The sequence below is a fragment of the Cryptomeria japonica genome, chromosome 7 (genome assembly GCF_030272615.1).
Source record: "Cryptomeria japonica chromosome 7, Sugi_1.0, whole genome shotgun sequence".
Classification (NCBI taxonomy): domain Eukaryota; kingdom Viridiplantae; phylum Streptophyta; class Pinopsida; order Cupressales; family Cupressaceae; genus Cryptomeria; species Cryptomeria japonica.
Window position 1 is genome coordinate 213,362,176 of NC_081411.1, and position 25,740 is coordinate 213,387,915.

The window sequence follows — 25,740 nt, forward strand, 5'->3', positions numbered from 1 at the left end:
AGTACTAGAAGCGTAAGTTCGGTAGTTTTGATAGAAATTCGGATTATTAAGGTTATTAAGGGTCAAGGATCAAGGGTCAAGGTTATGAAGAAAATCATCCAATTTATAGAGAAATTGGAGAAAAGACAAGATTAGCATGACATTGATATTTTGGCAATTGATTTCGAAAATGGCACAATTGAGTGGAAAGAGGAAGGTTATGACACCTTCTATGTCATGAATTATGACATATTGCCAATGCAAAACTTAGATGACTAGAAGCTTATGACATCTTGCTATGTCAAGAGTATGACACATGAAGCACAAAAATAGGGAGAACTAGAGACAAGTTAATTAGGTGGAAATTAAAATTAGGAAAATTAGAAAATAGGTGGAATTTAAGAATTAGAAATAATGAAAATAGGAAATTAGAAATTAAGAATTAGAAATGATGAAATTAGGAATTTAGTAAATTAATTAATAATTTCTCATTTATCAATTAATTCACAAAGAGGGAATGAAAAATTAGGAAAATTAGATAAATTAATTAATACTTTTTCATTTATTAATTAATTTATAATAAGAGGAATAATTGATGAAAGATTGGGAAATTAATTAATAATTTTTCATTTATTAATTAACTCATAAAGAGAAGAATAATTAATTAGCCAATTAAATGAAACATTTAATTGCGACACGAAGACCTAGGATAAATAAATAAATTATTTAATCCTAGAGGAAGAAATGACACACAAGGTTAAATGATTAAATCACAAAACCCTGGAAGACGAATTAGGTCTTAAAAGATAATTGACTCGATTTGATTTGATTTTGGATTGACAAATGACCAATGTGATAAATGATTTGATTAAATGTGCCAATCGACGAGGAACAATGACAAATTGATCCAAATTAACATAATTGAGACAGATAACGATTGATGACAATATGATCGCAAAATGACAAAATCGACAAGAAGACAAGAATTGATGACAAAATGGATTGCAAGACGACAAGATTGAAAAGGACCACGATCGATGACAAATTGATCGCAAGATGACAAGATCAAACAGTGACAATGATCGATGACAAATCGATCACATGATGACAAGATTGAAAAGAGGACAAAACCCTAATTAGGATTGATGATGTCCAAAATGATGACAAATAAGCATGCTCATTGATGCGACAAGATAAAATCGATCAAAATCATGACTGGATAATGCTGTCGACAAGACCAAATTCGAGGACGAGATGATTGAAGAATATAGAAGAATGACTCGATGTTCGCAAATGATAAAAATCAAGTGCGTGACATAGGAGAAATGTTAATGCGATGCAAAAACCTAAAATGAGGCAATGCGCAATTGTTAAAGTATGACTTTGCAAGTTTTGACCATTTTTGGGTGTCTACAGGTAGAATACATTAATTATGTGTGATATATCCATATTTGAGTCTCTCACAAAGTTGTGAATGGGGTAACTCTCTTTAAAGCTTGGACTAGTAAAAAACCCTCCATAAGCACTTCAGAATATTTGGTCCTCATGTATGGGCCCACATTCTGGCAAATAATTGCAAGTCCATGGATCCACAAGGTAGGCCTCGCATATTTTTTGGAGAGAAGCTATGTAGGAAGTTTAATTCCTTGGAGAGCAACATACTTGGGATCTCGTCCCTCTTCCTAATGGAACAAAAATTGTTTGATGCAAGTGGATCTATAAAACCAAATTTTCTTCAGATGAGTTACTTAATAAATATAAGTCTCCCTTCATTGCTAAAGGATTCTCCAAGGTTCTTGATAGTAATTTCTGTAATAAATTTGCACCAGTCACCAAAATGAATTTCATCTGATCTAACTTGTCCCTGCTATTGTTGTAGCTCATAGATGGGATGTTTTCTCATATGGATGTGATGAGTACCTTTCTTCATGGTGACCTTTAGGAGGAGATATACATGAAGCCACCATAGGGGTTCATTCAAGATCCTTCACTCATTTTTTGTCTTCAAAATTCTCTTTATGGCCTCAAACAAGCCCCTTGGGCTTGGTATACTAAGACAAACTCTTTCGTTCTAATAGTTGGGTTCACTTAGTAACACTCTAATTTGAATGTCTATATTTTGGATAAGGATGATACTATAAATTTTTTTGTTTTCTATGTTGATGACTTTTTGATCATAGGGAGTCACTCATCCACCATTCACGCAGTGGAAATTTCCCTTCATGAGTGTTTCTTGATGTCAAACTTAGGCCTTTTGCACTACTTTTAATAGATTGAGATCACTTAGTCTTCTTCACAGATATTCCTTGTAGGACCTAAGTATTCTCTTGATATAATCTCTATATTTTGCGTTCATGACTATAATTTTTCTCTGACTTCATTTCTATTTGGGGTAAAACTTGAAGCTAAGTGTTCTTCACCTTTAGTGGATGGAACTTTGTATTGACAACCTATTGGTAGTCTCATATACTTGACTCACATCAAAACTAACATTTCATATGCTCTAGGAATGGTTTCTCAGTTCATGTATGATCCCCATGAGCTACACTCGAAAGTAGCTAAGAGGATTCTTCAAGTTACATTTAGGGTACTCCCAATTGTGGGATTTATTATACAGTAGCAATAGATTTTGACTTAGTGAGATACAAAAATTTAGACCGAGTAGGCGATTCTTAGGATTGCAAGTCTACATTAGGATATTGCTTCTCTGTTGGTTTCTATCCAATTTGTTAGTCAAGAAAGAATCATTCTACAATTTCTCTTTCATCTAGAAATGTTGAATATAAAAGAGAAATTAATGCTACTACTGAGGCTAACTGGCTTTAGAACATTCTCACCAAGTTTGGGATTTCTTTTCAAAAGCCTACAGTCATTTTTGTGACAACCAAAGTGTCATACAAATCTCTTGTAATATGGTCCATCATCAAAGGACCCCACACATTGAGATCCACATGCACTACATTCGGGAGCTAATTTATGAGTAGATCATTTATCTTAGGTACTATTTGGCATCATATCAAGTTATAGACATCTTCACAAAACCATTCATTGAGAGAAATTTCCTTCATTTGAGAGATTTGTTAGGGCTGCGATAGGTCTCCACTTTAGGGGACATTCTTAGTCCTATTTTCTTTCTCTTTTGCGGGGTGTTGTCGCTCTATTTTTGGGAGGGATTTCTTATCTTTAGAGGGGACTTCGTTTGACATGGGTACTGTTGATGGTTGAAATTTCTTTTAAGACAAAAACCTTATGAGAAGTTAATTAAGTAGGGGACCTAATGCCCCTTAATGAATGAACTTTAGGGTTTTAGAAGTTGGCTCTTCATTCATATGAAAAGGGAAAAAGGAAGAAGGAACTAAAATTTTATCTAAGGCGATATGCCAAAATTTAGATTCAACTTCCAAGACACAATAAACCATACATCAAATGCATAATTCAAAAGGCCACATCACTTTCTATCATCCTAAAATTCATTTTAGATTCACTATCAACATAATACATCCCAAACATAATCAACACTGCAATGAAAGAGTTTGAAACATGATTCCTTTAGCAGAAATTATATTCAGAATTATAAAAGCTCAAACAGATGCAGAAATATCAATTTCTTTCTATCATACATAAATCACATTATAAAGTATAGATTTTTATGGAAAGGCTAGAAGTTGTCACAATCCAATATATCAAAGCACAAAAAAAAATACTAAAGTCTGAATAACATCTAAAATATGCTCTTAATTATGAACCCCCTAAATGACCACTCAAATTCCAATTTAAAGATCCCCTCTTGAATGAAGATGCATATCTCCAAGTAACTGCCTTCCTTGCCTGATCATGTGACACTTTCTATTTTCCCTTTTTTTGCTCATGACAGGTCATGATAGATTTGTAACCACATCTGTCACTGAATTGTTTCCCAAACAACCTCTGCCCTCAAAATGAATCTCCCCCATCGGTAGCCATCTCACATTTTCTGCACTCTTTGGCGCCTTTCTCCATGTACCCTTTACCACCACATGGCCATTAAGAGAATCTTCAACATCCATTAAATTTCTTTTCTCAAGAAGGTCCACCAGCCAGACATGTGGCACCTAGGCAGGGCTTTGGGTTATGCCCTTTTCTCTGTTTGAAAGAATGCCCACCGGAAGGATGTGGGGAAACTCCAATTAATGATGAATCTATACAATTTCAATGGAATCTCTAAGCTGGGTTGCCATCAATGACAATTCTCATACACTTAACTACACTTATGTAGTGTCTATTGCCAATAATCTCCCCCTTTGGCATTGATAGCAATACTTAGTGAAAATTGACTAAGTGTAAAACCCAAAATGTCATACACGGAAAAAATGCAAAAAAGAAAAACTTCTACAGACTCCCCATGAGACTATATACCATTTTTCACTTCCCTATCTCCCCCTTTGACATCAATGACAAAGGAAAGTATCCACATATCAAAATTTTCTCAAAACTTACAAAAATTTGAAGATATCTACAAAACTGTTCTTCAATGATTGCAAAGGGTCATCCCATCCCTTCTTTAGATTCTCCAAAATAGATATGAGGGCACTGGATAGATATGCATGTATCTCTACTGCCATAAGATCTATAGGAGCACTTTTAATCAATGTATTCTGAGCATCCTGCATACAGCTAAGTAAATTGTCTAACCAGGGAGTGATTAGATTTCTTAGCTCTCCCACTCTTCCTACAATTCCATCCTTTTCCTGACTCAGACTCTTGATTTTATCAAATAGACATATCGCCTGATTTTCTTTGCTTCTTGCAAAAATGGACTGAGGATCATAAGATTAAGATAGGTTGGCTAGCTGTCCTTCACACTCCTGTATCTTCTTATCAACCTCAATAGTGAACTTAGGCAATATGGGGCATGACTTGTAGACTCTTCCTCCTTTAGCCAATGCATCTTGAATGCCTTTAACACAGGTGACCAAAATTTTTCTGTCCCCTTCAATCATTTTCAGAATTGTCCTTATCCTCATAGAATTAAAATTTCTTAGAACCTTTGCCTCAACAACTTTCTCTAATGATTCAAAATGAGAATCAACTGACTCAACCAAACTCTTTAGCTTACCGGAGGGTGTGTTGGATGAGTCGTGCTTGAAAGATGGCAAAAGTTTCTCAAGAACACTTGTTGCCAATGATATCACCTCACTATCCTCCATGTGAGATTTCAATAAGTCTTTACTTGCTTTGGCTTGAGCAAGTGCAACCAATTTAAGCGCTTGGACAGGGGATAGAGAGTCAAGTTTGATGGGGCCTTGGGTAAAGTTTGTGTTACTCATGATCTGCTTCCCCTTCTTAAATTCCATAGTGTCTCTTGCCACCAGAATCTATTCAACCGTGCTTTCTATTTCCTCTGCTCCCTTCTTTTCTTCTAGTGCCTTCTTTGCTTCCATCTTAGGTTCAACAGTCACCACTGGAGGATTCTGAGTTCCCTCACCCACATCAACTACCTTTTGACTTACTTCTACTTCCACAGTTGTAGTATCCTCAACTCCTACATCTCACTAAGCATCTATGTCAACCTGTTGGGATGTTTGCTCTCCTGGTTCAACATCTTTTGGCTTCATCTCCTAGGGATAGTATTCCTAGGACTTTTGGAAAAGACTTTTGAAAATCTTCCTGAGATTTCTCAGGAATCACCTCATACTGATACTTCAAAAGAATTTCCCTCAAAATTTGTTCAGTCTCCTTGTGGACTTCTTCATTTTTCTGAATCATTAATCTATTCACCCTTGATTTGCTCCTGAACTTTTTTTTGTTTTCTTTAATAATTCTATCTATCTCCACTTTAGCAATTACCGAAAAAAGTTACACTAACACATACTCCCTTATCCTTTCTTCCTCTAATCTAGTTGTCTCTTTCCTTATTTCTAAGATATCATATAAAGTCTTGGGAACTTAGAATACAATCTCAATGAGAGCTCCATTATACTTATTCAACTATACAACTATGGCCTCTTCCAATGAGCTCTTCTCTTTATCATCCAATTGATCATAAAATTGAGAAAGTAGTTTGCAATTACCTTGTTCAGTTATTGCTTCCTTTACTTGCTTGAGTGTTATTACAGATTGTTCTTCTTCAGCTCTTGGCTTCTTGCTAGGATGCCCCTCACCGAATGGTCTCTTCTTGACAACCCTGGCAACTGTAGTACTATTCTTTACTTCTTTTACAACTTCATCAGATTCAGTTACCTTTTCTTCTATAGGGGAAGCCACATACACTCTATGTGGCTTCTCTTTATTCCTCTTCACTGCTCCACGGGATGGATGAGCTCAAGGCTTAGGATAATTTGGTGGTTTTTGTAGCACTAGAGGAGGGTGCAGAGTTCCTTGTCTACCTTGGCTCAGGTGGAGGGGTTTTCGGTTTGGCTTCCTTCGGCTATCATATCTTTGTCCTTAAAGATTTTCTTCTCTTTGGCTCTTCAGATCACCTCCTTGGTGATCCCCATACTCTCTGCCATCTGCTCCACCTCCTTCCTTACCTTCTTTTGTATCTTAGGTTTTTTAAACTGAGAATGCAAGCTCAAGCTCTTTTCCTTATATGTGTTGAACCTCTCCTCAGACTTCTCCACTAATTTTCTTAATAGGTGTTGATCATATGCCTCAAGTACATGTCCTTTGACCTCATACCCCATGGGAATGATCCATAAGGTCCTTGGCTCAATGACTTTCATAAGGCATTGGTTAGTATCTACCATAAAGAATATAGTATCTTGATATTTCTCAACTATCTCTCTAGGAATCCTTTCTCTCCTTTGCATCATGCTTTTAAATGTCTTGAAGTATCCCCAAAGTATGCCTTTTTGTGCTTGTAAATCTCCTAGACCCCGAAGTGTCTCTTTTATCTGCATAGCTACTACCTTGTCATAGGCCCATTGAACCTTTCCTACTCCCAGAATCTCATTCATAAAGTAGAAATATAGACAAATAATCAATGTTCCGAATTTGAACACATGCTTCTTTCCTTGGTTTATTTTCTTCAGATTTCTCAAGATCTCACTCCAAAGCACCTTACATAGGTTGTACATCATACCTTCCTTCAAGATTTGCTAGGCAGCATAGATGGTCGTACCGGATACCGAATTGTCCTAGCTAGATTGATAGACTTTGTATCCAGTAGCCATCGATCCAAATTTGACATCATATTCAATTATGTCACTGATTGTCATTTCTCTCTTGTCAAATTGTGAACCGGTTGCTTTTGTTACAATCTTATTTTTCACATTTTTGAGATCAGTTACCTCACTAGTTGATTTCAGATAGGTCACTGCATTGATTTCTATCTTGGTGATCTTGTGTGGTTTTTTAAGCCACATGAACTCGTCATGCATTCTACTCAAGATATATCAGACCCACTCAGGTTCATAAAAAAATAGAAAATTCAGAAACTGTGCAAAACCATTTTCCTCAAGTGTTTTGAATTTTGGTTTTAGGTTTTTCATCTTGTTAATCATATGATCTATGTAAAGTTTCAACATTTGAGCATTCCCACATTCTTCAATATTATAGTGACTGTAAACCCTAATGTCCTCCACATGTAAACCTCCATATGGGACCAATGAAAATGCCCCATTCGAATTGTCTTCCATCAACTTGTAGGGGTGTTTCTTGAAGTTTGGTCTAGCTCATTGAGTTGCATCAACTACTAGTGGAGTCGCAACACCTATCAATGCCATATGAAAAAAAAAAGGTTTTAAACTGAATAAGTTCTAATTTAGAGAAATACCTTTTCAATCTTTAACGAGATGCAAGATCTCTTCAACTATTCTCTCTATCTCAAAAAAATCACCTTCACCACACTATACTAATTTCTCGCTTTGAATGCAAAGTGAGACATGAAATAAGTTGATTCGCTTGTATCCTCCAAATACCATCACTATAACCCTAACTCTTTCAAACACTTTGTATCTCTCAGGAATTCTTCTCTGGATCTCAAATGTACTTGACCTCTTCCGAAAATCCATCATAAACATCTGCAATCACCTCATACACCTCTGCAAACTACTAGAAACATGCACAAATCTCCAATAGGGGTTTGTAAAAAATTTCATGAAAATCTCCCCCTAAGGCTGGATGCCTTAGCTTTGTTACGAAATGATATTCTAGTACAAGAATCAAGTGCGGACCCACTTCTTGCATCATTATTGCTCTTTTTCACCCAAGTCTTCTTCATCTTCTCTTTGATCTCATCAACTTTGGCTTTTCCCTTCTCATCTGGCTTCACATTCTTGTTTTTGTCTTCCAGACCTCTCTTATTCATATTTTTTCTTTTGCAATACTTAGCAATGTGACCAAATTTGTTGCAAGCATAGCAAACAACATTTCCTTGCATATGTATAAATTCATCTAATTCCTTCTTGATCTGCACTGATTAGCAACATGTCCAAACATACTACATGCATAATATCTGACATTTCTTCTATATTGAAAGTTATTCATCACATTTCTACATACATTTGCCTTATGACCATACTTGTTTCATTTGAAACATTGACCCGTAAAGGACCATTATTGATCATCTTATTTCTATATTGACTAGCCATATGGCCAACTTTATTGCAAACAAAACAGTTACCATTGAATTTTTCAGCATTAGGCTTCCTTACCAGAGACTTTCTTGAGTTGTTCTTTTAATGTGCTGATTTGGAGCTTTCACCTTTCTCAAAACCAGGCCTTGTGTATCATTGGGACTCTTTTGACTTGCAAGCATCTCATCTAGTCTGGCTGAGCTAATTTGGAACTTCTCTTTTTATTCATTTGCAACTTCAAGATCAACCTTAAGAACTAGGATCTTCTTTCCAAGATCTTCCTTATGTTCTTTAGCATCTTGAAGATCACTTATCAACAGTCCATTCTCATTCTCAAGTTTGCAAGATTCTTTAAATTTGTCTTTCAAGGACTGAGCAAGCTTTTCCTCATCCTTCTTCCTTTCTTAAATCTACTTTGTCAATCTCATCACAATGGCTTCCATCTCATTCTTGTGGACTATATTAGTTCTAGCAAGTCTCTCACATTCTTTTGTCTTTTCTTTTAGGGCTTCTTCATTAGTGCTTTGACTTTCTTTCTGCTTAAGCTAATCAACAAGCTCCTTTCTCTTTTCCCTTGACTTGTTCAACTGATCTTTCAATGTTTCAATGTATTCTTCTGCATCTTTGAGATTTGATTTCGCTTACCCGTTCTCATCTTCTGCATGATCAAGATCTTCAAGAGCGACAACCAGGTGCTTTCTAAGACTACTGAAATCCATTGATTCACCTTCTTGGATCTTCCTCAAACTGTTAGGCTTCCTCTGAGGAACTAGTCTCTGTTACCAATTGTAGGAATCAATTAACACTAAGAGGGGGATTGAATTAGTGTTCTGCAACTTTTAGATTTCTTAACCAGTTCTTCAAACCTTTTAATGCAAATGAACAAGAGAGATAAGCATAAGCAAAACACATACAAAAATACCACTATAATACCAAGATTTGTATGTGGAAAACCCAATCAAGGGAAAAACCATGGTAGGAATCCTACCCACAATAAGATAATACTCTGTTAGAAGTATGTGAAAAGTTTACATAGGAACGCACATGCATTCAGTCACAGTGCCTAGAGCTCACTGCTCAAATTATATTAAGGGCTACAACCCCAGAAGGCTCACTACCTTACAAAGGAATTACAAAAGGTAACAACAAGGTTGAACTATAAATTAGCATCTATAAATTCTTGGGATAGTTTTGGTTTAAGTACAAAATACAACTCTCTCATTGCTTTGAGACTCACTACATTGTTCTACTGGTCTGCTTTAATCTGGAGCAAAGAATCCTTCAATTGCGCACGTGGAACTGTGCACAATCGCACATAGACAACAGTTGCATACATCTGATATATAAAATGAACTTCCCAATCTCTTATATATATATCTGTAACATGAATTTATATCATCAACAAGTCGACTTCAAGAACAATTGCAAAATATGAAATGTGTAAGATGTGTCAGCTGAATCAATTCACCAATGCATATGCAGACAAAAACAAATTGACTACACGCTTCCCACATGTCTACCAAGCAACCTCGAACACAAAATCAATCACCCAAATCATTCCAATAATTTTGCATAACACATTACATCACTAGTCGGGCAAATAGCAATGTTCTTCTTGAAATGCCGAATACCAGATCTTCAATCTTGCATGAAATACAACACTAGAGGCTAAGATTCTGGAATAAGCTACTCCAGATATCCAACCAACTACATGTATCACCACAAAGAAAAATGTGCAACCAAAGTGAAGTTCTACTCAAGATATTCCCATACTGACAAATATTGTGTTCCACCTTCTAGACTTAAGCAAAATTGGATTTCATACTTCCGGTAGGATGAATCTGTACAATCTGAATGGAATCTCTGAATTGGGTTGCCATCAATGACAACTCCCATACACTTAACTACACTTATACAATGTCTCTTGCCAACATACCATTGATCACTGCATCACTCTTAGACAATGATAGGGATACTCTAAAAAAATTCATAATATACTACTTAAACATACCACTCAACCACATGCTGTATTAAATTTCCACAGAAGTAGCCGATGCTAATCTTAATTGTGAAACTCTGCGGGCACCTCAACTTGAGTCCATCTTTTCTCTTCTTCGCTCTCCAAGAGATTAAAAAAATAAGACACATGCTTGAAGGGACTGTACTCATCCTTACCAAGATCCACGACACTTACAAAAAAATGATCACGGCACAATAGAGCACAGTAAACATAATAAAATTGGTCGAACATTGTTCGACTGTAGTAAATAAGTGTTGCCAAAAGCAGATATACAGTGAACAATATGATCATCGTCACTGTAACCGTTATTGTCAGTATTTATGGTTATTAACAATTACAATTTATATTTCAATGTATATAACTTCTTAACATTTTTTAAATATTTATTAAATATAAAAGAAGATCAAGAACCCCAAATAGAGTTGTCAATCTTTTCAGCCTTCAATTCAAATTGCAATGCAGACACACACAAAACACATAACTAAAAATAAAGTTTTTATTAGTTCACAAAGAAAACCAATTTGATTACACAACCAAACTTACATATATGGCCCCTTCATTTTTATGTTTTTTTTGGCTGCCTCAAATATAATTTCATCTATGTTTATAAATAGTCCAAAGTACTATTCTTCCTTTATTCTCATGGCTTCTTATCCATTTGTCCTTCTTCAACATTCAACTCTCTTAATTATATCTGTTGTTCTACATGCTTAATAATCTTCAGCTCCAATTTCTTTGACCCCCATTTCCTATCAGCTTATTTCTTGTGTTACACCCCTCTTCTTTACGTCAACCTTTTCTTCCTCGTCTTTTAATACTGCTGTAGCTTATAAAATTATCATTAAAAAAAACAAAACAAGATCGAGTTCCTGCGTATCTTTATGTTTTAGTCTCCATCTAAGGCGTTAGAATATGGTTATCCCTCTTCCTCAAATTTTCTGTTTTATTTACTATGACTAGATGCTTATAAAGAGAGGTTTACTTTTCTACTAAGGCCTATATTTCCATTCTCATATTGGTTTTTCAAATAATTACAATCTCAAATGGGCATTGTCACTCCTTATTCCCATGCTATAGAGTATCTATTACTTTTCTAATTTTAAAGAATATTAAAACCCATAAAATATGTTCAAAATTCCTTCCTACATCCCTTTCACTTCTGCAATTCTAAACATTACTTAGAAGATGAACAACCGAGGTCACAATGTGGATGTCCAATAAGTTTCTCACTGCCTTGTAACTATGGGAGTGCACTTACGTAAACGCAAGATTCCTCCACTTAAACAGCTACTCAATCCTTTAATTTCATGGATTTCATTTTGTAATTAAAAAATCGCATTTTAAGAGCCTTAAATTTCATTGGTGGTCAAATATGAATTTTTGCATAAATTTTTACGAGGCTTGAAATCAATTGAAAATGGACTAGGATATGTAAAATGGCATCGCAAGGACCCTTGTAAAACCATTTCATTCCATCTTTAAAAAAATTCCATATATAATAATTTTTTCAATTGTTGACAAAAATAAAGACTCTTATATTCTTCGAAATTGATGAAGAATTTGGCTGCAAAACTTGGCAATATAAAGCGACATACATCTAAAAATATATTTGAAAAAGGATTTTGCACCAGCTCTTATGGATCTCCATAAGCAATCATTTCCACAAAACTACTTACAAGAACTTCAAATTGGTGAATCGATAAAGATAGGAACATTGTAATTTTGATCACACTGGTGTTTTTATGAGAGACACCAAGAGTCACCAAAACTTGTTACCAAAATTAAAATAAAACAAACCAACATTTTTTGGGGTTGATGTAGAATTTCCTATTGGCTTGGATGCTCTACATCAAACACATTGGGTAAGAAATTTGTGAGAATGACTCACAAAATTGAGTTGAGTGATTCAACCTCTCTTCGAGGTTGTAAATAACATGTAGCAAACTCCATCATTGTGTTAGGTAGACAAAATTAATCCTTTTTCCTTCTCTTCCAACATCTTGCCAGAAGAACTCTCATCCTCCTTCCACAACTCTACTCACTCGTTTTCTTTTCTCTCATGGATTTGCATCTACCATTTTCCATCCCCCTTTGTTAAAGTCTTTCTCCTCTACTCTTCTCCTTCGTGGGATCTAACCCACCACAAACTGATCACTTCCACCAAGTTTCACCACTACTACTTTGACATACAAGCATAGACTATCTCTAGACCAATATGCAACATCAAAACTCTTTGTATCGACCATTTTACACAAATCAACATTTACTTCTACTATTACAATGTCTTCTTCATCACTACCCATTGGAACTACAAGTTTTTTAGGTAGCTCTGCTTGCTACATCTTCTTTCTCAAATTTTTTACTTGAAATGATCTCTTCTACAAGAAACACACCATAATCATCAGGTTCTTGATAAACCTTTGTTGCAACCGATACCTTTTGAACTTCTTCCTCTTCTACTAGTTCAACCTATGAGGCACTTTCATTTCCATCACATTCCCTACTATCCTTCTCCAATTGATCATCCACTATGACCATTTTATGCTCTCTTCTCTCTTCATTCCTCACGCCATTTCTTTTCTTCTTTTCTTTTGTATGGGCCGGTATCAAATCTTTCTCCTTTCAGCTGCAACTATCTTTTTACAATAGGATTTGCCTCATCCTATAAATTTCTTCCAATCTTGCTTCAATCAGCCTCTCTAATTCACATAACTTTTTTCTTCTTCTCAATATTGTTCCAAATATAGAATTATCACAGGTCCCTTCATGACCCACCTCGTCCTCTTTTGGGACACATCCCTTTCTCATATGCTACAATCTTTCTCATGTTCTACAATCTACAAAACATTTTCTTTTATGGCTTCCTAGCTCTCAATTACTCTAGACATCTCACACATGCAATGATTCTTTTGAACTCTCCACAACCGCTTCACACTTCTCCACTCTTCACCCAAAGGTCCTCATGTAGAATCTACACACTCAAGACCTTTGGCTCTCATAAAATTTAATGAAGGGAAGATCAAGAATGCCAAATAGAATTGTCATTCTTCACAACCTTTCATTCAATTTCCAATGTGTGCACACACAAAACCCATAATTGAAAAAAAAGTTTTTATTAGTTGACAAAGAAAACCAATTTAATTACACAACCAAACTTCAAATTACATGTATGGTCCTTCATAACCTTTAATTGGCTATCTCTTCTATCCATTTACTTCCAAAACACCATTCAATTTCTAATATGTTTTCAATTTGATTTTTTTTTTTTTTTTTTCTAAATATAATTTCATCTCTACTTGTAAATAGTCTAAAGTATGGACTATTCTTCCTTCATTCTCATGCCTTCTTCCCCATTCTTCATTCTTCACCATACGTTCTAAATGCTTAATTATTTCCAGCCTCTTTTTTTTGTTGATTTGCAATTTCTAAAATAATTACTATCTCGGCAGTGTCACTCCTTATTCCCATGTAACAGAGTATCTTTAAATGATGTCAAAACTCATAAATTATGGACCAAAACTCCTTCATATGTCCCCTTCACTTCTCTGCAATTTCAAACTTTACTTCAAAGATGAACAACCTCATAATGTGGGTGTCCAATAAGTTTCTCAACGGTTTGGAATATTTTTTTGTTAAGTTTTTTATGTTTGGATGATGTGGTTGTGGAATTTTCTTAAGTACAACTAGTGTTGAATGTTCAGCAAGAGAATGTTTTCTATTCTGTAAATAGAATATTTCTAGAGTTGTGAAGTTAACACCAAGGATATTTTATGTGTGAGTACTCTAAGTTATGTGAGACAAGTTTCCTTTCTCTTCCATCATTTAAGGAAAATTCCAGTATGCATCATATGAGGAAAGTTCCTTTCCCACTGTTATGTAAGGAAGTTTCTCTTAAGTCTTGTTATGTGAGGAAAGTCTCTTCTCTTGCATAATTGATGTTTGATCAAGAAGGCTATATATGTAAGATTGTTGTCTCTTGAAGCTGAATAGAAGATTGCAAGTTTTTTCTCACATTGGGGTTTCTGAATATATCGGTGTTATTTTGTTTTTGTGTTTAGTTTCATGTGAATTTGCTTGCACGTCCATTATTGTTAATTAATCTAGTGTATTAATTGTTACAAATCAGATAAATAAACATTATTTTTGTTTCTGAATTCTTTGTCATGATATTTATTGAACAATTAATCTATTGTTGACTTACAAAAATTAGCATCCTTCACTTAAACAACAACTCAATCCTTTAATTTCAATAGATTTTCTTTCTGTAATAAGAAAATTTCATTTAAGAGCCTTACATTGGTGGTCTGAAAACGATTTTTTCCATAACTTTTTACAAGAGGCTCGAAATGACTTGAAAAGAACCAGCGTCTCAAAGACACCTATGAAACAATTTCATTTCAGCTTACCAAAAAATCTTAAGAAAATAATATTTTTCATAAAGAAAGTGTTTTAAATTCTTCCAATTAGTGAAGAATGTGGTTACGAATCTTAGTCATATAGAATGAAATACATCCAAACATATCTTTGTAAAATCATTGTGCACCAGCTCTTAGGTATCTTTGTAAAGAATTGTTGCTACTATCTGTGGGGCCTTCAAATTGATGAACCGATAAAAATTGAAACTTCATAATATTGATCACACCAATATTTTCCTAGAGATGCCAAGAGTCACCAATTTTTGTGGTTGATGTGGATCACCTATAGACAAAAATACTCCTACATCAATTGACATTATAAATTATTTCTTATAATATTGAAAAACTGCACTCTATTAATCCATAAATATAAGAACAAAAAAACACCGCTTATAACTTATTACTCAATTTTCAAAAAACTAAACCACTAAATTGAAGGAGAAATATATTATACAAGAACCCTCATTTGCCAACCCAGTAAATAAGATTTCAAGAATAAATAGTCTCAATACTTTACTGATATCCATTACTACCATAAAAAAAATTATGAATAAAATAGGAAAAAATATCAAATTTGTAAAATTAAATAAATACATAAAACACTAAATAAATATTATATGTTACATACTTTATCACGGAAAGGAGTAATCAAGTAGAATCTAGGAAACAACATATCTCATAAACATGAATAGTTAAAATCACACCCAGAAAACCAAAAGAATAAATTAATGATCATAAATAGAACAAATGTAGCTGCTGATCAACTTTTTAAGAAAATTTGTGGAGTTGGTGGTCCCATTAGTATCTTTTTTTTTGGTTAATTTTTAAGCTAAATCTTAAAATAGATGTGGGAACATGAACTTAATTAGCCGCATGGGAACATGAGGTTAAGATTGTGATTTCTTGTAATTTACAGTAATCAAACACCAGGACCCCATGCTTATATCAGCACATATATGTGTTTTTATTAATAAAGGGAACACGTGTTAAATACTCTTGAGCACAAGCCATTAAAGATTTTATTTCAAGAGGCAGGCTTATTATTAAATATGATCTGATTGAAATTATGAGAGAAATCAAGTTTTGTTGAGTACAAGATCCCAAAATTATATCCAAACAAATTTGATTGAATTGCTGGGGTCTCATGGAGGGGAGCTCCTGAATTTTAAAAAAAATATTTTACAGCTATTTGTCCCATGAATTTATGCTATAGTGCAGCTTAAAAATTTAAACACTCAAATTTAAGAAAGCTAATGATTACATGTAGAAACATTTGCAAGCCTACAAAGTAGGATCTTTTATTTTTATTTTATTTTCTTCATACAATCTCTTGTATTTAAAAAATAGAAACTTAAGCCCCTCCATAAAACGTTAAAAACTTAAAATTTGTATATCCATATTAAATATTAAAAAAGTAATCTTATAAATGATATTGAATCTTCAATTAGAAACAGCTACATTGCCATCACAAGTCTATATACTTGTCCACAAAATCCATTAATACATCCTCTTTTTGTATCTATATATCTGGTATTAAAACGTCTATATCCCTCAAATCCATATACTCCATTTTCCCCATCGGCTTCAATCTGCCCATTTGTTATTTCCCTGTCTGTGTAGATTATAGTCTTTTCCCTAGCCATAGCTATGTTATGGCATGACCAGTGCAGCAAAAGTATTTAGGAAATTCATTTGAAACCGAAAGTACTTTTTTTTTAGGAAAGTACAATAGAAAACTAAAAGAAATCAGGTATAATAGAAAGTTACCAGTTTATAACACACTCAAAGATAGCAATCTGCCTATTTCAATTGAGAATAAAAATCGAGACGATGATGGAGGAGGGTTAACGAAATAGAAAATCATTTTATATACATAAGTCACTTATTCATTATATTATTCAATTAATATAAATTATTTAAAAAATAGATTATTCATTAAGTTTTTTTTTAACTTAACAAAATGCCATCTAATTTAATTGGGACATGCATAAAGATATTATATTTTCTAAATAAATATATTTTTAATTCAATTTTAAATTTTATGTTTGATGGTTTAATAACTTTCTATAGAGGCAATTCATTTTTGTTAAAAGGAAAATAAATTTTCATTGAGTACACATTAGTAATTATATTTTTTAATTAAATATTAGGGTCTAAATAAATAAAATTAGTTATCGTCTTAATCATAATGTTATATCCCCATATCCTTACACAAACTCTAACCCTCATTATTTTAAAGTCTTGGATGTGTTGGGTTAGGATGAGAGTTTGAGTTAAATTAGGGTTAGGGTTTAAGTTAGAGATAGGATTTAATTAGGGGTTTTGATTAAGGTTATGGTTAGTGTTAGGGTTCTAGGATAAATCTTGAGGTCAAGGTTGGGGTTGGGGTTTAATTAGGGTTAGGGTCATAGTTTATTAGGGTTAAGATTAATATTCTAGATGAAAGCTTGGATCAAGGTCAAGTTTAGGCTTGGGTTGGTGTGATAGTTCATTTAGAGTGAAGGTTAAAGTTAGGGTTAAATTAGGTCTATGGTTAGCAATACATTTGTTAAACTTGTTATAATTAATGCCTTACATCATTAGGTTAGGGTTAGGGTTAGTGTTAAAAAGTTATAGAATAAACTTTGATATCAAGGTTATAGTTTGCATTAAGGTTGCACTAGGGTTTAGGTTCAAGATTAATTAAGATTAAAAATAGAATAAGGATTGCCATTACAATTAGAGTAAGTGTTAGGGTTAAGGCTAGGTTAGGCTAGGGTTAAATAGGGTTAGGTATCAATTAGGATTATAGAAGAAATATTTGACTTAGGGTTAGGGTTATATTATGAATAGAATTTCAATAGCATTAGGGTTAATATTAGTTTAGGTTAAGGTTAAGGTTAAGGTTAGGATTTAATTAGGATTAAGGTTAATGTTAGATTAGGATTCAATAAGGGAAAAATATTTTATTTATGATAAGGTTTGAATTAGGGTTATGATTGGGCTTTAATTTGGGCTATAACTAAAATTAGAGTTAGGGTTAAATTGGGGTTAGGATTAATGTCAAGCTATATTCTAAACAATTTTAGCATTAGGGTTAAATTAGAGCCAATATTGGACTAGGGTTAAAGTTAGGGTTAGAGTGAAAATTAGAGATAGGATTTGGATTATGGTTAAATTAGGGTGAGGTTTCAATGGGTTGGGGCTAAGATTAAGGTTAGTGTTCAAGTTGAGTTGTAGGTAAATGAGTGTTCAAGTTAGGATTTATTTTAAATTAGGATTAATATTCAATTAATATTATCAATAGATTTTAGTTATGGCTAAGGTTTAATTAGTGTTAGAGTTATGGCTATGATTCAATTAAGTCAGGATTTAGTTAGTGTTCATAAAATGTTGATGTTATAGTTCAATTACCGTCAAGGTTAGAATTAGAATAAAGTTGGGATTACTGTTTAATTATGATTATGGTTTGAATATTATTAGTGTTAATATTAGGTTAGTAAGGTTAGGGTTAGGTTTAATGTTAGGTTAGGGTTTAATAAGAGTTAGGGCTAGGGCTCAATTAGAGTTCAATTAGAGTTAGGGTAAAATTATGGTTATAAGAAAAATATTTGAGTTGGAATTAACATATAATTAGGGTTAGGGTCAAGATTGGAGATTAATTATGGTTGGGTTAATGTTAGATTATGGTTTAGATAAGTTTATCATTAGCAATCAATGAGGGTTATATTTAATGTTAGATTAGGATTAAGGTTAGGCTTAGAATTGAAATTAAAAATAGGATTGGGCTTAGAGATGAATTAACATTAGGATCAATGTTACATTAGGGTTTAAATAGGGGTATGTCTAGATTCTATTGGGGTTAGATTTAATATTAGATAAGGGTTAAGGTTAAGGTTACACTTAGAATTAAAGATATATGATTAGGGTTAGGTTTCAATAAGTATCATATATATTAAACCTAATATTTATTTATAAGTAGATCATTGTAAATCAAATGTTATTTTGAATTTTCCTTCAAATAATTTAAGTGATTTATTAAATAATTTCACATCAATTTTATTACAATCAACTCTTTACTATTATTTAAGAATGCTAAATATATTTTTAAGTTTAATATCTTTGGACCTACTTTACTTGGATCTCTCAAAATATAAATATGCTAGTAATAATATTAATCATTATATTCATAATCACAATATATAAACATTTATAATTAGAATTCATAGTGTTATCTCACTTGTTGGGAATGTAGCAGCTTATTACCAGCTGATGGATCGGTGGACAACATGTTATCTGTTGTTAAGTTGTAAACTTCGGAGGATTTCTTCTATCCTTCATCGTCATAAGAATTAAAGTTCTTCAAAACCTCTTCCATCGCGATAAGATTTAAACTTCTGCAAACTTCCTCCTTCGTCATTTGCCTTAATTTTCTTCAAGCCTTCTCGCTTGGCATTTTGGTAAGTTTCTTCAAGTTTTTGTTACAATCAAACAGGTCAGAGCTAGAAGAAGATTAAGGCCATGACGTTGTGGGAGGCTCGTTTTCTCGAAAAAAAAACTAAAGCCCATCATTCTATCATGTTTGATTGACGCTTCCAACGTTTTAAAACCACAGGACTTCACGCAGGAAGAAATATAGTTTGCTCGAGGAAGGCTGGGAAATACTACTTTTAGGGGCCGTTTGTGGAAGGGCAAAGTCCACGAATTTGAGGTTTAAACGCTGTGCTCTCTTTTCATTCAATTTTTAAAGATGTGTTACACAATTCGTGAGTATTACGTGCTTGGTACTTCTCAGAAAAATAAATTCAGCTAAGAAAAAATACTTTCTACATTGAAATAGGGAGCTTGCTATCTTAGTGTCACTTATAAACTGACAGGGTTCTATTGCATGTAACTTATTTTGGATTTCTATTTTATTTTCCTCCATGAAACAAAGTGTTTCCAGTTTTTAGTGAGTTTAATAGATTTGTTTAATGTCGTGAGTTGTCTGTCATTTGCTTAAAGCTTCATTTTGTTGGTATGTACATATTGTACCATAGTTTTCTGGTTTTTCATTTTAATTTGGATTGTTTTGCTAAGAGAGCATGCATGTATTCATTCTTTATTGTAAAGGTCCTGTGTTTATAATTTAGCAACCACCAACAAGTAGCTTAATTTAGGCAATGGTTTTTCTACTCATTATTGATTTAAAAGTTTTAAAAGTTTTGAAAGAAAATTTTGGATCTTCGTGTAATTATCTGCATTTTTTCTTTTGGTTTTAATTAATGGTTTATAAATCTAGTGTTGTAAATTATAACTCTTTATAATTTCACATTTATTTTTCTTTTCTTTCTTTAGTATGTTTCTTTCGAGGTCATGTTTAACTTATTTTTGCCTTTTCACATCTAAACTATTGTCATATACACCTGAGGTGACCTAGTCTTATGTCTTGCTTGTGCACTCCACACCTGCATCTATTCCACCTCCTTTTTGTGTGGACTATGGTTCTACACACTAAATTCTTGGTGGACTGGGATGCTAGGTGCCATAGTCCCTCCTAGAAGGGCCCAAATTTGAATTTGTGGGAGTATCGATTCTCACGATTTATGATCTGATATTGATAAATTGATACGATCCATGGAAGTCAACCTAAAAGTGAAAATACCTTGCTAACCCTATATAAAGGCATCATCCCTAATTCATTTATCATCTAATCATTTCATTCTGAAACTTTTTTAATTCGTTTAAGGGAAAATTTGAGCACAAGGAGCATCAAGCTACATCAAGTTGTTTTCAAGTATGTGTTTATGTCGGATTTTATTATGATTTATTGTGTTATTGCATAAGACTTGGACGAATTATCTAAAGAGAATTTCATCATTAATCAAAGGTATAATCATTTCATTTTAGAACTTTCAATTTAACATTTCTTTTAGATTTAGAATTTTCCCTACCAAGAGTAATATCTATTTTCGTCATTCTTGTAGTGGAGGTTAACACATACATGAAACTTGACTTAGGTAAGCCCCTATATAGCCCAACACCATTTTCTTCTTCTTTTTATGCATTTCAAAGCTTAGAAACATGTTGTAGACTTGTTCCTACCAAGAGTAGTCTCTCTTTTCATTATTCTTGTAGTGGAGGTTAACACCTACGTGAAGTTTGACTGAGGAAAGCCCCTATATAGCCCACCACCATTTCCTTCTTCTTTTTATGCATTTCCAAGCTTAGAAATTGGTTGCGGGCTCAATTTGAATTTACAACAACATAGTGAACACATAGATAGAGGCAACTAGAAAAAAATCAACCAAAAAGAAAGGACTAAAGTGCCTAGCATCCTCATCCACCTAGAATAAGGAAAATAGCACTAGTGTCGAGGTGTTTTGACCTAAAAGTTGACTAGAAGCTAGTTTGGCTACTTCTGAGACTAGTTTGACCCTATTGGAAAATAATTTAAATTCAATAAATAATTGAATAATAGTAATCTATAAATGTGCCCAAGTCGAGCGAGTGAGGGTGACGTATGCGACCATAGGGGTAATTTTATGTTGGCTTACACAATCAACTTAGGATCACAAGCATCAAGTTTTGCAGAGGTGACTACTATTTATCACGGGCTAATTATTATCAATGAAAGAAAGTACAATCAAATCATAATAGAAGGTGATTCAAAAAACACAATCCTTCTTCTTAAGAATGAAGCTACTTTAGACTGGAAGTATGAAAACTTGGTGGCCAAGTGTAAGACCCTCATTCAAAGAATTAGATGTAATTAGCCACATCTACCTCTGTCACACGAGAAAGGAAGCCAACAAAGTTGCAGACAAGATGGCATCAATCGGATCATTTTCCAAGGAGTTAAAAATATGGGCAAATATCTATGATATATCGGATTTGGTTCGTGCAACAATCTCTGAGGACAAAATGTTTAATGATGGAGTATAATTTAAAAATCATCTTTATTATTTTCCTCACCACCTTTTTGGTTAGTCATTTTCTTTTATGGTGGCAGACGTCCTATTCCAAAAGTATTGTCACTTTCATTCTTCAGGTTGTAAGTGGTGTCCAAAGAACTGGTTTTTGCATTACCCACCTGGTTTTTTCTTCGAAACTCCCTCTGTTTGAGATGGAGGGGACTTAATTCAAACAAAACCTGATAATGTGAAGAATTCAAGAGGAAACCAAAACTATGGAAGAAAGTGGTTAAAGGGAACCTGGATAGTTATGTCGAAGGCATCCAAGGTTTCTATCCAGAGCTTTCCAAGAATTTCGCACAAGCCTGCCAAAAGTGGGAGGTGAAGATTGGAAAGATCACCTTTAAAATCATACCAGAGTTGATTGCTACCATTACTGGGCTTCGACAGGATGGAATAATGTTCCCTAAGAAACCGAAAGGGTCTTATAAAGAGGAATTTAAACGATTCTTCAAGGTGGAAGGAGCTCATTAGTTACCAGCTTTTAAACATATAAATGAAACGATTCTTCAAGGTGGAAGGAGCTCATTAGTTACCAGCTTTTAAACATATAAATGTTTGTTATACTTATTTTATCTATTGTAAGATTTTAAATTTGAAGTCTACGTGCTACTCTAAGTTAATGTTCTTTACCTATTCTCAAATAAGTTTAGTCTAGTCCTCCATAATCATAGAAAATTTGAACATTAAGACACTTTCAATAATAATCACTTTAGAAAGTTAAAATTTGACTTCAAATTAAAAATTTATATCATTTCAGTTTACAGATTTCAATCAAAACTGACAGTTTATTGTTATATAAGGCTGTGTATTGAAAAATTCACAATTGAATAAAGTTTGGTTGATAAGATTATTTCAGTAAAAGTCAATTTTTAGGGTCAAAGTCAATTTTTAGGTCTAAAGTTTGGAAACAAGCATAAACTTCTTAATAAGACAGAATACAATCAAGTTTATAAATTTTGGTCAAGTTTGATACAAAGTTGGTAAACCCTGATATCACTTTGTATACAACTGTAAAAAATTTAGGCACAAAGATTATTCACTCACAGTCCTTTTCTACATTTAGAAAGTTGATTTTTGCTTTAATTTCTCAATAAGACAGATCATCGTTCAAGTTTATAAAATTTAGTCAAGCTTAGGACGATATTGATAAAACCCATCACTGAGAATTAAAATGACAGCCATTTATGACCATCAAGGCCTGCCATTTATGACTTTCCTGGAATCTTATTTGCAACACATTTCGTCAAATAAGACCTCATGACTGACGATTACTAGGAACGGCTGTTTCCGGGCAGACAGCTTTGATGTAGACATATATCATTATTGAGCGTATTGCAACAACCAGCACAATCATATTGACAGAAAACGTACTGGGAAGTATCTTTCTGCACTTTATACGATTGGGGAGGAAATTGTCTGCTCGGACAAGATCAGAAGGAACGAAGACAAAAATCAAGACCCACTCAATCAAATCAATTTCCAAGTACAGTCTGGACATTATCGCTAGGTTTCCTTAAAAAAACTTTTTTAATTTGAAACACTTCTAAAGTATATTGTATAATTATATAAAAACAATCTATCGTCCTGTTGATATTGCTCTAGCTTTGTAAGTGTAGTCTTATTCCTTTTTGAAGAATGAATCTTTAGTTTTCTATTGCATTTATTGCATCATCTATGTAGGTAGCTTTCACCTTTAAAGGGTCTTGTTTTCATAATTCTATAGTTGTTATTATTGCAGTTTAAGGATTAACGTCAACTATCAAAGAGAAACTATCACAATGATTAAATTGAAGGTCTTAAAAACGTAATTGAAATGCTTAAATGATCATAACAATAATAAAGCGATAAATTAACAAAGAGAGAAAGAAGAGAGAAGACAAGAACACCAGTTGATAACGGAGCTCACCAATATGGCTGGGGGCCCCTCTCCAACAGACTGACTGATCTTTGATTATGCTCCAACAATAGTTACAAGGTCTTCAACTTGCACAAGTTACAAGTCTCCTGATTACAATGAGTACAAAGTCATTCTCCTTCAAATGCAACAGCAAGACATTAGCCTTCCAACTTGCATAGAGATGAACTCTCAAACTTCATAAAACAATTCTCTCACAAATCACCACTATCTCAAACTCCCCACTTACCCCTCTTTTTATACACCATTTTTGCCCAATTTGACTTAAAACCAATTGATTTTGAAAATCTCCCTATATCTTCCATTTACAACCTTAAATCTTGAAAATCCCCTTTAATTAACATCAAAAAAATCCATATTTTAACCAGATCCTCTTAAAATGTATGTCTTATATAAATTAAGCCTTAAAATATAGCCTTCAGGTCTTTATTGAATCCCTTATTGACCGGATTGGGCGTTTGAGGTTTAAATTTGTTTCGACGGTTGATAGTGGAGGGGCTTGCGATTGGCCCAAGCCATCCAGTCACAGGTTTTACCTAATTCAAAATATTTTATTTATGGACTTGCTTGCTTAAATTGCAAGGTTCACGTGGGATCCTTTGGTTTGGAGATGCTAACGGAAGTTGGGTGGTGGTTCGGCCCACACCGATCCCCGATCTGCGGCTTGTTTTTTTAAAAATAAATTGATGCCCGTAAGTGATAGCGCGTAAAGCGGGGGTGTAGTGGTGAGGAAAGTTTGTAGCAAATGGGAGGTTGGGGTTTTGATTCCCCAAAACGTCTTTTGACCAAAACGTCCGCTGCGTGGAGCATTATCATTTTTTTTGGTGGAGAACATATCCACCCGGATCAATCCTCCTCCCCACTGGAGAGCTTTAGGACCTCCGAAAGCTTTATTACTCGGAAATTAAGTGGTGATACAACTCCCTCACTCTTTCAACCTCCATCCATTGTGCTTTTGCAGGATTCATCCAGAATCATTGGAGGCTCGTACAACCTTAGGTTTTCTATATTTACAACTGAGTAAATTTGCATATATGGAAGAAGATTAAGGCGAAATGCATTGGTACCGATCTTTTCCAAGATCTCAAAGGGACCATATCTGATAGGCTTAAGCTTCTTACCTTCACCTTACATTGTTTCCTTGCTGATATGTAACCAAACATGGTCACCAACCTGAAAATGATGATCTATGCGAAGCTTGTAATGTCAAGCCTTGCATTTGGCTTGTCTCTTCCCCAACTGAGCTTCTACTGCCTGATGAACTACTTGAAATTTTTGAATGAACTTCAAAGCCTTCTCTCCATCATGACGTCCATCTTCAACATCATCTTTTCCAAAGGCAAAGTCCATCAATGTTCTTGGCACGTACCCGAAACATGTCTCAAAAGGAGATCTTTTTGTTGAAGAGTGTGTTGCATGATTGTAACAATGTATTCAACATAGTGTAGACTCTCATCCCACAACTTGGGATGTTTGTTGCAGTAGCCTCGACGCAAGTGTACAAATGTTCTATTTACCACTTCTGTTTGTCCATCGGTCAGTGGATGGAAAGTTATACTTTTCCTTAGCTTTGTGTCTATGAGATTCCACAATGTAGCCCAAAATTCTCCTAGGAATCAAGAATCTCAATCTAATACAATGGAAGTAGGGAGTCCAAAATGGACCCATACATATTGGAAGTAAAAATGAGCTACCAGTTCAGCTGTGATCTGTTTCTTACAAGGCATTATAATACACATTTTGTTGAATCTGTCAACTACTACAAATAGATAGTCATGTCCCTTTTTAGATATGGGAAGTCCTGCAACAAAATCCATCGAAACACTTTCCCAAGGTCGAGACAGAACAGGAAGAGGTGTGTACAACCCCAACTTCCTGTTACTTGGTTTACTTGTTGCACACATTATACATCCTTTGATAT